General features: G+C 50.5%; 1 protein-coding gene across 1 annotated transcript in view; it reads left to right on the top strand.

The window, feature by feature from the left end:
* Window positions 1–12422: 12422 nt before the first annotated feature.
* Window positions 12423–14681, top strand: part of LOC144755762 (twisted gastrulation protein homolog 1-like) — a 58468-nt gene continuing 56209 nt past the window's right edge. The window contains exon 1 of the mRNA XM_078644979.1: window positions 12423–12795. The gene's annotated coding sequence lies outside the window, so the exon portion shown is untranslated. The remainder of the gene's footprint in view (window positions 12796–14681) is intronic.

The raw sequence follows: 14681 nt of genomic DNA, 5'->3' as shown, positions 1-14681 counted from the left end.
GTGATTCACTGGTTTTTGGACTTTAGTCTGGCTGTGGCCCTGCTAATCAGGACCTCAGCCTAGCTGTTCTCTCTCTAAATTGATATCATGTACTTTAGGTACATACCAGATTGGTTACTGAGTTACCTTGTGAGCCCCTTGTATATGGTACTCTAGGTACCAAGGGCATAGGTACCCCAGAGGCCTACCAGGGGCTGAAGCATGTATTATGCCACCACTGGGAAGCCTTCCAAAATGACACCTGCACTTGCAGCCTGGGTAAGGTTGTGTAAGCACCCCTTACTTAGATATAGTATACCTATATCTGCCTATATATATAGACACATATCAACCTATAAGTCACTCCTATGGCAGGCCTTGATAATCCTGAAGGCAGAGTGCTTGGTTTTGTGTGAGAGGGTGCCCTAGCATGAGCTGAGCCCCTCTGCAGCTTTCGGAATCCATTACTTATAGCTGTTCAATGATATAGCCATACCATATACTCTTAAGTGCATTATAATCCTTGCGGTTAATGCTAACTTTGGTTGGCTTCAAAACATGTTGTGTTTGGTGTTAAACAATGTGGAATCCTACCCCCCCACCAGTTCTGGCGGTGGGGGTAGAATTCCACCTTTCTAGAGGGAGAAGACATGTACACACTGGTACACCCTGGTACACCCGGTAAATGTTTTAAAGAGCCTCAGCATCACATAATGGATGCTGCTGCCACAGACACAAGTCTGACCTCCTGCTGCTGGACGAAACCCCGGCAGGGAAGGCCTGAACAATAGATTTCCTGTCCAGGGAGGTGCCAGCACCTCCCAAGACTGGCTTTAGTGTATTGGGGCACGGTGGGTTGCATTCAGTGAATGCTTTTCAGACACTGCCTGGGACACACAAGGTGCTCCATGCATTTCCCAGTTCAAACCGGTTGCTGGGGCACTCAGCCCCAGCTCTGGCGTGAAACTGGACAAAGGGGAAGGGGTGTAACCACCCCCTCCCCAGGTCCTCCCATAGGTGGGGCCATAGAGTTAGTCCATCCCCTAAACTTAGTATAAGTATAGGAACCCAGACCGTAGGATTTTAGATTACCCTGGGTGAAACTCTGAAGATAAAATCTTGGACCTTCGACATTCCATATCGACTGGAAGACAGAAGAAAATCTCCCTTGGGGTCAAGCAGTGACCGATCCCCCTGTTCAAACAGGCACCAAAGAAGCATCTTGCCGGTCTGCATTTTTTAGGCTCCCGACGGATCCCGAAGAATCTGCGACACAGGACACAGACTTCCAGAAATCTCCGAAGCTGACACGAGTCCCCAGCAAAGCTGAGACCTGTAGCTATCATGAGAGACGTGGGACCGGAACTCCTGGACATCCTACAAGTTTGCAAGTGCACCTACTTCCCGAAGTTTCCCGTAGTTGTGCAGTGGGCTATTTGTTGCCCTTGCCCGAGCACCTTTTGCACCGAAGCTGAGAGGCCTACACTCCATGCCACCACAGCTCGAGGCTCCTCCGCGATCTCTAGTCCGTTGGCTAGTGGGTCCCCACGAAGGATAATCCTTTGTTCCTTGTTCCTTGAGCTTTCCTGGTTGCTCCAGACGTGCTCTGACTCCCCTCCAAAGGGTGAGTCCCTCAGACCTTGCTGGTCTGCACCGAAACAAATCATGTCATCTTGCGTGGATTGCTGTTGCCATGGCTTGTTGGGTCCAATCCGGATTCCGCGCAGCAGCACTCGACATCCTTTGTGGCACAGCTCGAATCCAGCTCCTGGTCGTCGACGACACCTTGTGGTCCTCGTGGCTGAAGAGTCAAGCTTCACCTACTTCTCCTTAAAGCACCCGACATCGGCTGGCATCTTCCTGTCGCCATCCTGGTCACTGGCTAGTGACCCAGACCCTGTCCCCTCTGCTTTCAGGTTCTTCATATCTCCAATCCACCCTTGGATCCACCCGGACACTTTTCCTCTCCATTGGGATCGATTACCAAACCCGACACGAAAAGACACCTATGCACTCAGGCTAGGTAACACGAGTACTCCAGCACTCCTAAGTGTCCTTAAACTCTAACATTCTAACTTAAACTTTCTCCATATAAGTCATTGGTGATTCATGGCTGTGTTTAGACACTGTACGCGTCCCCCGTGGGTCTCCTGCGTCCCTACCGTGGGTGGTTCCTGGTTGCCCCAACGGTTCTACAGGCTCTAGGCCTCACTTCTATCCCTCACGTGGTTCTTATACCAGTATTTTAGTATATGGCTTGTGAGGCCCCTAGGGCAAAACATATAGGGCCAGATGTAGGTAAAACGTATTTACCGATTCTTAATTACCGAATTTTACCGATTCGGTAATTAAGAATCGGTAAATAAGAAGGGGGGGTATGTAGGAACATCCAGATGTTCCATTTACCGAATCGGTAAGAATCGGTATTTACCGATTCGGTAAATACCGACCGGTAATGCTCCATTCATTCCTATGGGCTTTGAAGCCCATAGGAATGAATGGGGCATTACCGGTCGGTATTTACCGAATCGGTAAATACCGATTTGGACAAGGGTGCAGGGGGTGTCACTTTGACACCCTCTAGCACCCCCAAAAAAGGTTCGGGGGCCAAATGGCAGGCATACCTGCCCTAAGGGCAGGTCTGCCTGTCATATGGCACAGGTGTGCATGCACACATGTGCATGCACACCTGAATCGGTATTTTAACATCAAATACAATTTGATGGTAAAATACCGATTTTGTAGGCCTTGTGGGACTCTGAAGAGTCCCACCTACATATCAATTTTACCGATTCGGTAAATATACCGGTCGGTAAATTTACCGACCGGTATATTTACCGAATCGGTAAAATTACCGATTTGCCCCGTTCCAGTCCCCCTGCATCTCAATAGTCAAATACCGGTCGGTAACGGCCGAATTCGGCCGTTACCGACCGGTATTTGGCTACCTACATCTGGCCCAAACTGTGCTATTTACTGTGTGCTATCCAAAGTTCTTGTATTGTACTTTTTCCTCTATCCTCATAAAGAGACTAAAGGGGTTGTGTTTAGAATAAAAACATATATATTTGATATATACCTTGTGTGGTGTACTTTCATTTGATCTTTCAAGAAATTATAGACTGGTAAAACAAGCTGCTTTACATTCCTTCAAGACTTAGCCTGAAGGCTGCTCTCCACAGCTACCACTAGGATAGTTTTCTATAAAGGTTGTCTTAAACCTACCATCAATAAGGGTCATTTGGACTGGTGTAAGGTGCCCACTAGAATAGTGAACATCATATGCCAGTCCAACTTCTCACACATATGACCACTCCATAACCGACACAGACTACGTTAAAACCTTTTTAGATAGGAATATGGTGTTATGGTATTAACGCAGCATCACCTCAGCACAGCACTAACTCAGCATCACTCAGCACTACCTGAGCACTAGTGCAGTGCCACCACCTCAGCATGATTCAGCACCACTCAGCATCAGCACAGCACCATCTCAGCACAGCACCACCTCCTCATCAGTGCACCACCACCATTCCAGCACCACCTCAGCATCAGCACAGCACCAGCAAAGCACCACCTCAGCACCAGGGCAGCACCACCTCAACATCAACACAGCAACATCTCAATATCAGCACAGCACCATCTCAGCTTCAGCGTAGCACCACCTCCTCATCAGTGCACCACCACCAGCACAGCCCCATCTCAGCACCAGCAGAGCCCCACCTCAGCACTAGCGCAGCCCCACCTCAGCATCAATGCAGCATACCTTAGCACACTACAAGCTCAGCATCCTTCAGCGCCACCTCAGGAGCAGCTCAGCACCACCTGAGCACCAGTGCAGCACCACCCCCACAGCCTCACTCAGCACCACCACAGCATCACTCAGCATCACCTCGGTATTACTCAGCATCAGCTGAGCATCACCTCTGCACCAGAACACCACCAACTCAGCATCAATAAGCACCACCTGAGTGCGATTCAGCATCACCTGAGCGTCACTTCCGCACCACCACATTAGCTCCACCTCATCATCACCCAGCACCACCTCAGTCTGCATTCGGAATCTGGCATCTGTTGATTCTCCCCTAGTGTCCGTCCTCTGCTCGTGTTGTAATTCAGGTACTATTTCCCATCCTCCACTCTCCCTTTGTTTATGTCCTCCCTCTAGCCCCAAAACAATTTTTTTTATAACAGACAAGCATTAGAAAAGGAAAGAAGAAGTTGCCTGCATTGCAAGGACAAGTAGCTAGAATACATTGTTTTATGTTAATTATTTTAATATGGCCGTTCAGCTGCACATAATGACTTCTTGGTTATATATAAGGTAACAAAAATGCTTAGAACACTTTTAATATAATTTTTCAACATGCTGCACGGCAGCCATGCTACTCTACAACATAGCTTAAAGACATTGCCAAAGCCAATAGCTCTGACTAAGCATTTATAAGATTCCAAAGGTGAGACCTATTGGCTATGACAATGCTTGTAACATAGTACTTTCAACAATAGTTGTGTAACTTTATAACTGTATTACTATTACCAAACTCTGCATCCACCTTACCAGAATGGCTTACCCAGGGCCAGGGCCTCTATGCTGACTACAAAATCAGGTGTTTAACTCGCTCTGCTGTTAATAGCTCGAGTGTGGATCTGCAGAGGTTACAAACACAAACTCAACTTTTCTAGGACAGCTCTGATGGCGGAGTGTATGCTGCAGCTATCTGTGTTTCGCCTGGACCATAGACTAGACTCCCCACAAGCAAAGGAGTAGCCAGAAAATTAAAATGTCTCCTACTTTGAACTAAACTTCTAATGATACCAAATCAGCAACACAAGTACGCCCAGAATTCCTTTCATCCTTGCTTCCTTTCTTCCATCTTTTCACCATTCCATCCTTTCACACATCTATTCTTTCACCTTTCAGTTCATCAGTTCACCCATCCATTTTTCCACTTTCTATCCATCCATCCAGTTATCATTTAGTTCACAAGTCGATCATCCATCCTTTCGCTGTTCCATCCATTCATCCTTTCACCTTTCCATCCATCCTTTCACCTTTCCATCCCTTAATGCAATCATTCATCCATTGATCATTTCGTTCAGACGTTGATAATCCATCCTTTCAATGTTCTATTCATTCCTCCTTTCCCCTTTCTGTTAATCCTTCAATCCACCTATCAATTCTTCAACCCTTTTAACTGTTCCTTTCACACTTCAATCTATCCATTCTTTCATCATTCCTACCATCCAGCCTTGCACCCTTTCTTCCTTTGTTCTTTTCACCCTACATCCCTTTAACTTTTCCTTTTACATTTCTTCTTCCATATTTTCTACATTTCGCTTTTAACCCTTTTTTCCGTTGCACTTCTTTTCCATTTTCTTTCCTCACATTTTGTTTCTTTCCTTTCTCTTCCCTGTGGCTCTGTTTGCTACTGTCTGCCCTTTTTGGATGTTTTCTTAATTTCTGTCTCCTTCATTGAACTTGGCTTACTCAGACACCTTTAGCAGGCCCCAGATTGCAAACAGGGTCATGGGTTGCTGTGGCTACCCCCCTCTTAAGCTGCTAAAGCAGGGGGTCAAAACGCCACTGCCTACAAGGGTGACACTGCCATACATGCCAACATTTTAAAACTGGGATGTGGGAGATTTTCAAATCAGGGTATCATGTTTTCCCATTGACATATATTGGCTGAGTCAGATCTGTTGGCATGTATGCACTGCTGTTTATCATTAGAGTGTTAACAAGCAATGGTAAATTCTATCGGTCTGGCTTGCATTTTAAATACTGAACACAATATATATATATTTTTTTAATTGCTGCCTAGGCTAAAAATATATATATAATATTTGAATACATTGCATTTACGAGATAGGGAATGTAATTGGTCACGATTCAATATACACTTGAAATACAAAACAGTCTCACTTGTATTGCAAGGCAAGCACTCTAGGTGGCAGAATGATGCACCAAACAAGCATTTGCATGAGGCGAGAGAAATGTACTCCTCTTGGAGCAGCCAAAGTCCACACTGTGTACATTTCAAACAATTGCTAACAATAGGCCGCGCAGACAGCTACGCTATCAAGCCAGACCAAATAAAAATAAGGTAAAACAGTGTTTGGGTGGGTTAGCGGTAGCCCTGTGTCTTCACCGGTACATTCCGCACATACTTGGGCTTCAGTTTATTAGCTGTGTACCCACACGCAGCCGGTGTCATAACGCTGTTCGGAGTGACGCAACAAGACACTGAAGTCAAATCACGTACTGACAGTTGTAGCAGAACAGATTATAGCTAAGTACATTCATTGGTCAATGATAATTAGATGAACAGTAAAGGAGTTAATAAGAAATACATGTCACCGCCAGCATGGTTTACATCACTGTCAGCTTGGTGACGTCACTGCCAGCATGGTCTATGTAGTAACGGAGCCACCCGGCCCGTTTACGTACGCACACATGCACGCATGCACCTCAGGGGGCGGGGTAGCCCCTGGGTATAAATAAACGGCCCTAACTAGCAGAGAGTGTCCGTGTTGTTATTTCGGAGTATAGTTAGGCCCCACTACGAGGCATAGGCATTCCTTACCCCTGTGTCACAGACACTACACTGGCGACGAGGCGGGTCTTGCCCCACGCCTCGCCTGCACACCTGTCTTGCAGTTCAGCCCTGGCTGGAGGGCTCGCGCCCGTCGCGCTTGAGACCTCGGCAGCTCGGTGCTGTTCCGTGACGGCGCGTGCCTGGTTGTCGTCCTCCCGGCACGTGTGCCTGACCCAGTGCCCCGCATCTGCCCAGTGCCAGGCCGTGGCACCTCAGGTGAGCCTGCGCCTCCTCCCCGACGAGGCCTGCGGCCCGTTTCTCTGCCGGCCCTACCTGCACTGGTTCGCCCCGCAGCCACACCCTGGGCAGCTTGCTCACGCCCACGAGACGGGCGAGCACCACCTTTGGCAGTGCGGCGCTTCGGGGGGACTGTCTCGGCCCTCGCGCCCCGGGGAGTGTCTGGTGCACCGTTAGATTGGACGCGTGCACGTGCGCACCGAGCGCGGCGGCCTGGCCCTGCGTTTGCTCATGCATCGGGCGGACGGCGGCCTACCATCGGGGGTAGTGATCGGCCCTCGCGCTTGGCTCCTCACTGCCGGCCCAGACCTTAGGGGAGTGCCTACGCCCAGCGTTGCGCCCGCCTGGGGGGAAGCTGACATCGCACCACTTGTGACCCCGTTGGTGCATGTTCTCCATGGCCACACCACTGCCACAGCACTCGGGGTGACACTCTAAACCCCAAATTGCAAGGGACCACCGTTGCTGTGTGCCTCAAGTCCATCAATGGCGTGCAGACGCACGGAAGAGAAGCCCCGCCCACTCACTCCATAGCCAGGCCCGGTCTTGCCTCACAGGCCGCGACCACGTGCTGGCCTACTGCCCTGCACGAAGATGCAGCCCGCGAGCGACGGAACCGCGGCTGCCCTGTCTGCGCCACCTCCACAGGCACAACAACCAGCTGGACCTCCAGCCACGGTGCCGCCTCAAGCTGCTGCAAACGCGACAGGCACAGCGGTGGCCGCCCCACCTGCTTCTTCCGGACACGGTCTAGCAGCGTCCCTGCCCCCATTCAGCGAACTCTCGGACCCTTTCACGGCCGCAGCGAGATGGCGCCTGTGGATGGGGAGGCTGGAACACTAGTTCGTTGGTGTACGAGAGATCGATGGTAGAGTAAAACGCTCGTTACTGATGTGCTATGGGGGAGATGAACTCTACGAACTCTTCGAAACTTTGCCAGACCGAGGCGGAGACCATGACTATGACGCAGCTGTCAGGGCGTTGAATCAGTATTTCGACCCCAGAGTGAATCCTGACTACGAATGGTTCAAACTACGCCAAGCACGGCAAGGCGAAACAGAATCTATCGACACCTTCTACGCCAGGCTGCGGAAGCTGGCGCTAGCTTGCGAACTTCCAGACCAGCGTCAAGAGATACGCGCGCAGCTCATCCAGGGTTGCAGGTCGGTACAACTGAGACGCCTCATCCTCAGACAACCGCGGATCTCCCTGGATGAGATCCTTGTTCTTGCGAGATCGCATGAGCTCTCTAACGCCAGGGTCGATGAGATGCAGGCGACCCTCGACCGACCTGGAGTGGCGGCAAAAGTCCCACATATCAAGGAGGAGCACGTGGATGCAATTCGGCGGCGGCCACAACCTCAAAAGGGGTACACCCAAACGACGCGACGCTCCTCTTGCGGAAACTGCGGCATGGATCACCCCGCAGGGGGAAAGTGCTTTGCAAGAGGCAAAGTTTGCTCGAATTGCGGAAAAATGAACCACTTCACAAAGATGTGCAGCAGCAGCGGCAGCCGCCGTCCCGGAACGAGTGGGAAGGGTCCCGCACAGGCCGTGCGACAGCTATCTCTGGAAGACCCAGGACCATGCAGCGATGCATCGTGATCGGCGTTTCGCCTAGAAGACGATGACGATGATGTTTTCTTTGTCTCCTTCGTGGGGAGAGCGGGTTCGAGAAGAAGGCCACCCCCAATGTGCGAAATATCCATAGCTGGTTCCCCGGTACAAGCACTCATCGACACAGGGGCGTCGGTAAATGTAATGGATAGTACTCAATATGAACAATTGTCTCCACGCCCACCATTATCTCCGTCAAAAGCCAAAATCTATACCTACGACAGTGATGACCCACTTCTACTGCGTGGGGTGATCGAAGTAGTAGCCGCCTGTAATGACCAAGAGGTTAAGACGAGATTCCACGTAATAGGTGGACGACGTGGCACGCTCCTCAGCTGCCACACGGCTGAAGATCTTCAACTGGTGTTCTTTGCACGGCAGGTGCACGAGTTACACGCGGACGCAATGCTGAGAGACTTCCCGACTCTGTTTCGAGGACTCGGCTGCCTAAAAGGGAAGACATTCAAGCTACACGTGGACCCCACCATCAGACCGACAGCCCTAAGGCACAGAAGGGTACCGTTTCACCTGCAGCCGCAGGTGGAAGAAGAACTGCGAAAGCTTGAAGACTTGGGCGTCATAGAGAAGGTATCAGGCCCGACACCATGGGTGTCGCCCCTGGTGATAGCCCCAAAACCGAAACAGCCGGGCGCAATACGCCTGTGCGTAGATATGCGCCTACCCAACAAGGCAGTGAAAAGGGAGAGACACCTGACGCCCACGATGGACGACATCGTAGCTGACCTCAACGGTGCCCGCTGGTTCTCAAAGTTGGATCTTAATGCCGGGTACCACCAGCTCGAGCTACACCCGGACAGCCGCAACATAACTACCTTCTCCACCCATGTTGGACTTCGGAGATACAAGCGTTTGAGCTTTGGCATGTCGTCGGCGGCCGAAGTGTTTCAAAACGCCATTAGAGAGACACTCTCAGGGCTGTCCGGAGTCATAAATCTAAGTGACGACATACTCGTCTTCTCAAAGACCCTAGAAGAGCACCATACACACCTCCGGGCTACCTTACAACGCCTGGCTGATCACGGCCTCACCTTGCATCGAGACAAGTGCTCCTTCTATAAGGAATCCGTGGAATTTTTTGGATACATATTCTCCAGGGAAGGGCTTCAAGTGGATCCGAAAGAAGCCGAAGCCATCCGCGCGGCACCCAAGCCTACATCCGCCACCGAAGTCAGAAGCTTCCTAGGGATGGCCACTTATTGTGGCCGCTTCATCCCCGGCTTAGCATTCCTCTCGGAGCCGCTACGGGTCCTAACTAAGTCAGGCCAACCATGGGCATGGTCTACCAGAGAAGACGAGGCTTTCACAGCAATCAAGAATGCACTGATAGATGACAAAGTCATGGCCTATTTCAGACCCCATCGGCGCACCGAAGTGGTCGTTGATGCGAGCCCCATTGGTCTCGGGGCCGTCCTAATGCAGGAGACAGAAGCACACGAGTGGGTGCCTACAGCATATGCGAGTAGGGCGTTGACAGCAACCGAAATGAGGTACACCCAGATTGAACGGGAGGCACTGGCCATTAAGTGGGCATGCCAACACTTTCACCTCTACCTGTACGGCCATGAATTCAAGGTCGTGTCGGACCACAAGCCCCTGGTGCCCTTGTTCGCAGGAACGGCCAGGCTAACCCTCCCCGGATTGAGAGGTGGGCCGTCCAACTCCAGACCTACCGCTTTGAAGTCATATACCGTCCTGGAGCAGACAACCCCGCTGACTTTCTGTCACGTCAGCCGGGGACCACCGCCACAGACCAGGGGTCAGCAGATACGGAAGAGGTTGAAGAATTTGTAAAAATGGTGTCACAAGAGGCGTGCCCAACTGCCCTCACGCTGGAAGACATCGGGAAAGCCACCGAGGAGGACGAGTGCTTCAACAAGGTGAAGGCCACCTTAACGAATCGGAACTGAAAACACTTTCTGGACGGAGTCAGTGCCCTCACGGCCGCAGAACAGCAGTCAAGACAACAGTTGTGGAGAGCCCAGAGCGAGCTGAGTGTCGGACCCCACGGAATAGTTCTCCGGGGAACAGCAATCGTAATCCCCGCCAAGTTACAGAACAAGGTTGTACGCCTGGCCCATCAGGGTCACCAAGGCGTGTCGAAAATGAAGGCACGACTACGCAGCAAAGTGTGGTTCTCCGGCATGGACGCAGCGGTGGAAGAAGCAGTAAGCAACTGCCACTCGTGCACCATCACAGGCCAAGACCCGGCCCCCACCCAGTGATAACCGAGGATCCGTGTCGCGAGCCGTGGTCAAAGGTCAGCGTGGACTTTGGGTCCTTCCCGGATGGACGACATACCCTTGTGCTGATTGACTCCTACTCACGATTCCCTATCGTGGAAGTGGTGCCCTCCACTGCGTTCACGCATGTGAGGAAAGCCCTGGAAAAGGTGTTTGCCATGATGGGTCTGCCAGAAGAAATAAGATCGGACAACGGCCCACCCTTTCAAGGGAGAGACTTTCAGGCTTATCTCACTGCAAGAGGCATCCACCACAGGAAAATCACCACACAGTGGCCCCAGGCAAATGGGGAAGTTGAGAGGTTTATGTGAACTCTGAATCGCGCGCTACAGATCAGGGTAGAGAAAAGAGAAGATGCTGAAGAAGGCCTGTCCCAATTCCTAAGTGCGTACCGGCAAACTCCACATTCAACCACGCGGTGCGCCCCGGCGCATCTGCTGTTCAAGAAAGTGCCCAGAGACTGTATGCCAGCCGCACCCTCATGGTGTCCCCCTGAACTGAATCAAAGTGCCACCCAAGATTGACGAAGAAGCACAAATGATAAGGCCAGTCGGGCCTGGAAAGCCCAGACCAGATCCCTGGTGGTCGGTGACAAAGTAGTTCTCAAAAACAGACATCTGAGTTCGAAGTATGACCCTGCTTTTGAACCTGAAGTGTGGGAGATCGTAAACATCCAAGGCACCATGGTATCCGCGACCAGAGGCGCGAGGGCTGTGACACGGAACGTGTCTTGGTTCAAGCGCGTCTCGCGAGAGCATGGAAATACCAGTTCAACACCCGAAGGAGCTGAGGATGACGATCATGGACCGGTTAACAACGACTCAGCGACAAGCCAGCGAGAAGAAGAAGGAGAAACAACCCTGCAGAGACCTGAAACGGAAAAGACCATCAGCCCGGAGAACATCCCGAATGAAATCCGAAGTCCCCCTGAACGGCACGAGGAAGTCGAGGACATGGAGAGCCGTCAAAGCCAAAGATTTCACCTCAGGCCAAATCCAACTCCTATCCAGAGACTGAGGGACTATGCATGGAGAATGTGCTCGCCTAAGCGACTCCCATGACCGGGACTGTTGATCCGTGAGTTTGGAGGGATGTAGTAACGGAGCCACCCGACCCGTTTACGTACGCACACATGCACGCATGCACCTCAGGGGCGGGGTAGCCCCTGGGTATAAATAAACGGCCGGAAGACCGCTCGAGGTCTTTGGCCCTAACTAGCAGAGAGTGTCTGTGTTGTTATTTCGGAGTATAGTTAGGCCCCACTACGAGGCATAGGCATTCCTTACCCCTGTGTCCCAGACACTACAGTGTACTTCACTGACAGCATGGTGTACGTCACTGTTAGCTTGGTGTATGTCACTGTCAGCTTGGTGTAAGCCACTGTCAGCATGGTGTACTTCACTGACAGCATGGTGTACGCCACTGTCAGCTTGGTGTACGTCACTGCCAGCATGGTGTACTTCACTGCCAGCATGGTGTACTTCACTGACAGCATGGTGTACGTCACAGTCAGCATGGTGCAGAGGTTCATGATCAACACAACCGGTCTCAACAAAGCAGGTTGGGGTGGGAGGAGGGCACCTTGTGCGTCACTCAGACTCGGTTACTTTCACTTTTAAATGGACCTATCCTTGCTCTCGCTCTTTACTCTGCACTAAAAGATTGAGAGAACTATAAAATGATTACTTAGATAGTGGTTTCAGCTTTCCGAGAGTATATGGGCTCCGCCTCCTTCCTCTCCAGTGTGTGTGGGCCTTCAGTCTGGAGTGCAGAAACGTGAACTCAGTCTGTGCCTGGGGAAGACTGGCCCCCTGAGAGCGGCTCTGTCCCCCCTCCTCCCGCTCAGGCCTCCATCCAGATGTGCTGATCCTGTTTTTCCGACTCTGAAGAATTAAAGCTCTGTGTGTAGCACCGCTCGCCCCTCCCCCTACCTTACCGCCGCACAAGCTCCCCGAGAGAGGAAAGACACAAAGTGTGAGCGAGTCAAGTAAAAGAAAACACTGGGACTGGAGGCGAAAGTAAAGCTCCCGCCTTCCCCGTACCCCTCACTGGGAAGGACAGGAAGTTACACACACAGAGGCAGACGACGGGCATCTCTCCAGGTAAGAACCAACGCGAGTTCGAACTAAGAAACTGAATATGACAAAAATGTACGCAGGAGACTAAAAGTGTAAGCTAGAAAAAGAATCGGGGGAGAAAAATAGAACGAGTGTGTGGAGGATTACAAAAATGAAGAAGAGAGAAAGAAAAGGGAGGAGATGGAGAACTGGAAGGAAGAAAAAAAGGAGAAGACAGATGAGCAGAAAGCTGAGCGGGAAGCAAAGGGGAGGGAAGAACGACGGTGAAGAATGGAGAGAGAGGCAAGTTGTGGGGAAGACAGCAGACTCAAAGGTCGGAGAGAAAGGAAAGGAAAAGTGGGTGAGAGAAGAATGGAGAAGCAAGGAAAAGGGAAGAGTGCATGAGAGAAGGAAGGGGGATTCACTGAAGGAAGAGGAAACGGAAATGGAAGATGGAGATAGACCTAGATTTAAAGGGGAAACAAGGAACTCTCAAAGACAACGGGGACAGGGGAGGCAAGGTGAAGTGGGAGGGAGAGCTGGGAAGAAGGACATGGGGGGATAGGAGGAGGTGAGAGAGAATGGAAAAGAATGACTTGACTAAAGTTCCGTATGACTGTCAGTGTAGTCTTCTGTATCTCATTGTGCCACTGAGTATGTGTGTTAGTATTTTTTTTAATATTTGTTTTTATTGGCCTTTTTCCGATTACAATAAGAAGTATGACACACAGGGTTCTACAATGACTTGTGGAATTGTAGGATTACAATTATAGTAACACAAAGTTCAGTGCAGCATAACACAACAATTCGGGCAAACAGCGTCAGCTTAGTGCAGACCGAGCTAATAACATAACAGTCATTTGACCTTGTTGGTGGTGGGCACTGGTAGCTTTGATCTTTGCCCTGGGTGCTGTGTGTGTTGTCTGTTGGGCCTGGTGTGGTGGGTGTGGGTGGTCTGAGGATTGTTTCTTGCCTTTTAGGCGATCTGGACATTGACTGCTGGAAATGGGTGCGGGGTACTGGGTGTTGAATTCAGTGATGGGCACTGGGACATTTGGGCAATCTGGGCTTTGGTTTTATGTGCGCTGGTCTTTGGGTGGTGGAAGTGAATGCGGTGGGCAGTGGGCGAGTGTCTTATTGGGTGGGAAAAGTGGGTGCGTTGGGAACGGGCTGTTGGTTTTGGACATTAGTTGTAGTGTTTTGACGGTGATTTGGGGTGTTTGGGCTATTGAGGGTTGTGTGTGGGTGGCCTGGATGCTGTAGTCGAAGGTCTTCGTTAAGAGTGGCAGGATATCCCATACCTCCGGGTCTGGAATATACCAAGTGCGATAATTAGCTCTAATTCTACTTTTTCCCTCTAAAAATGAGGAATAACGTGCATTTCCCCCGTGATAAATGTCGGCAGGTTAAGCATGCCGACATTTACCAGAGGAAAAATACAGGGGATGTGGAAACTGATGCATAAAGCAGAAATCTGACCTCCGCAGACTGGTGGTTGTGCAGGGGCTGAAACCGGCACACTCATGATCAGGAGGAAAAATAATTTACCCAGAGTGCTGGACCTTGAGCGTAGGTTGTGTGTGCTGTGAGCACTTCATGTTAAACGTAGGTGTTCTGAGCAAATTGACGATTTTAACAAAAAAAGTGATTGTACTCAAACGGATCAAAAGTTACTAAAAAATGTTACCTGTGTTGCTGCGAAGGTTAACTGGTCACTTTTCTCACAGCTGCTTTTGTATGTTATACTGGTACTAATGGGGCAAAAACTTTGCAGCGACTGCTAGTATGTGTAAAAATGTCAAAATAATAAAGTTTCAGAAAATTTACCGCATTACGCTGCAGCCTTATTTTGCTTCATAAGTTAGTTAACACTACAACATAATTTTGTATTCCATTGCTGCATAATTCCTGTCGCCTCAAAGCAGGCAGCA

This window comes from Lissotriton helveticus, chromosome 5_1, assembly GCF_964261635.1.
Source record: "Lissotriton helveticus chromosome 5_1, aLisHel1.1, whole genome shotgun sequence".
In the NCBI taxonomy this organism is placed as follows: Eukaryota; Metazoa; Chordata; class Amphibia; order Caudata; family Salamandridae; genus Lissotriton; species Lissotriton helveticus.
Note: the sequence above shows the minus strand (reverse complement) of the source record. Positions and strands in the feature narration are given on the sequence as shown.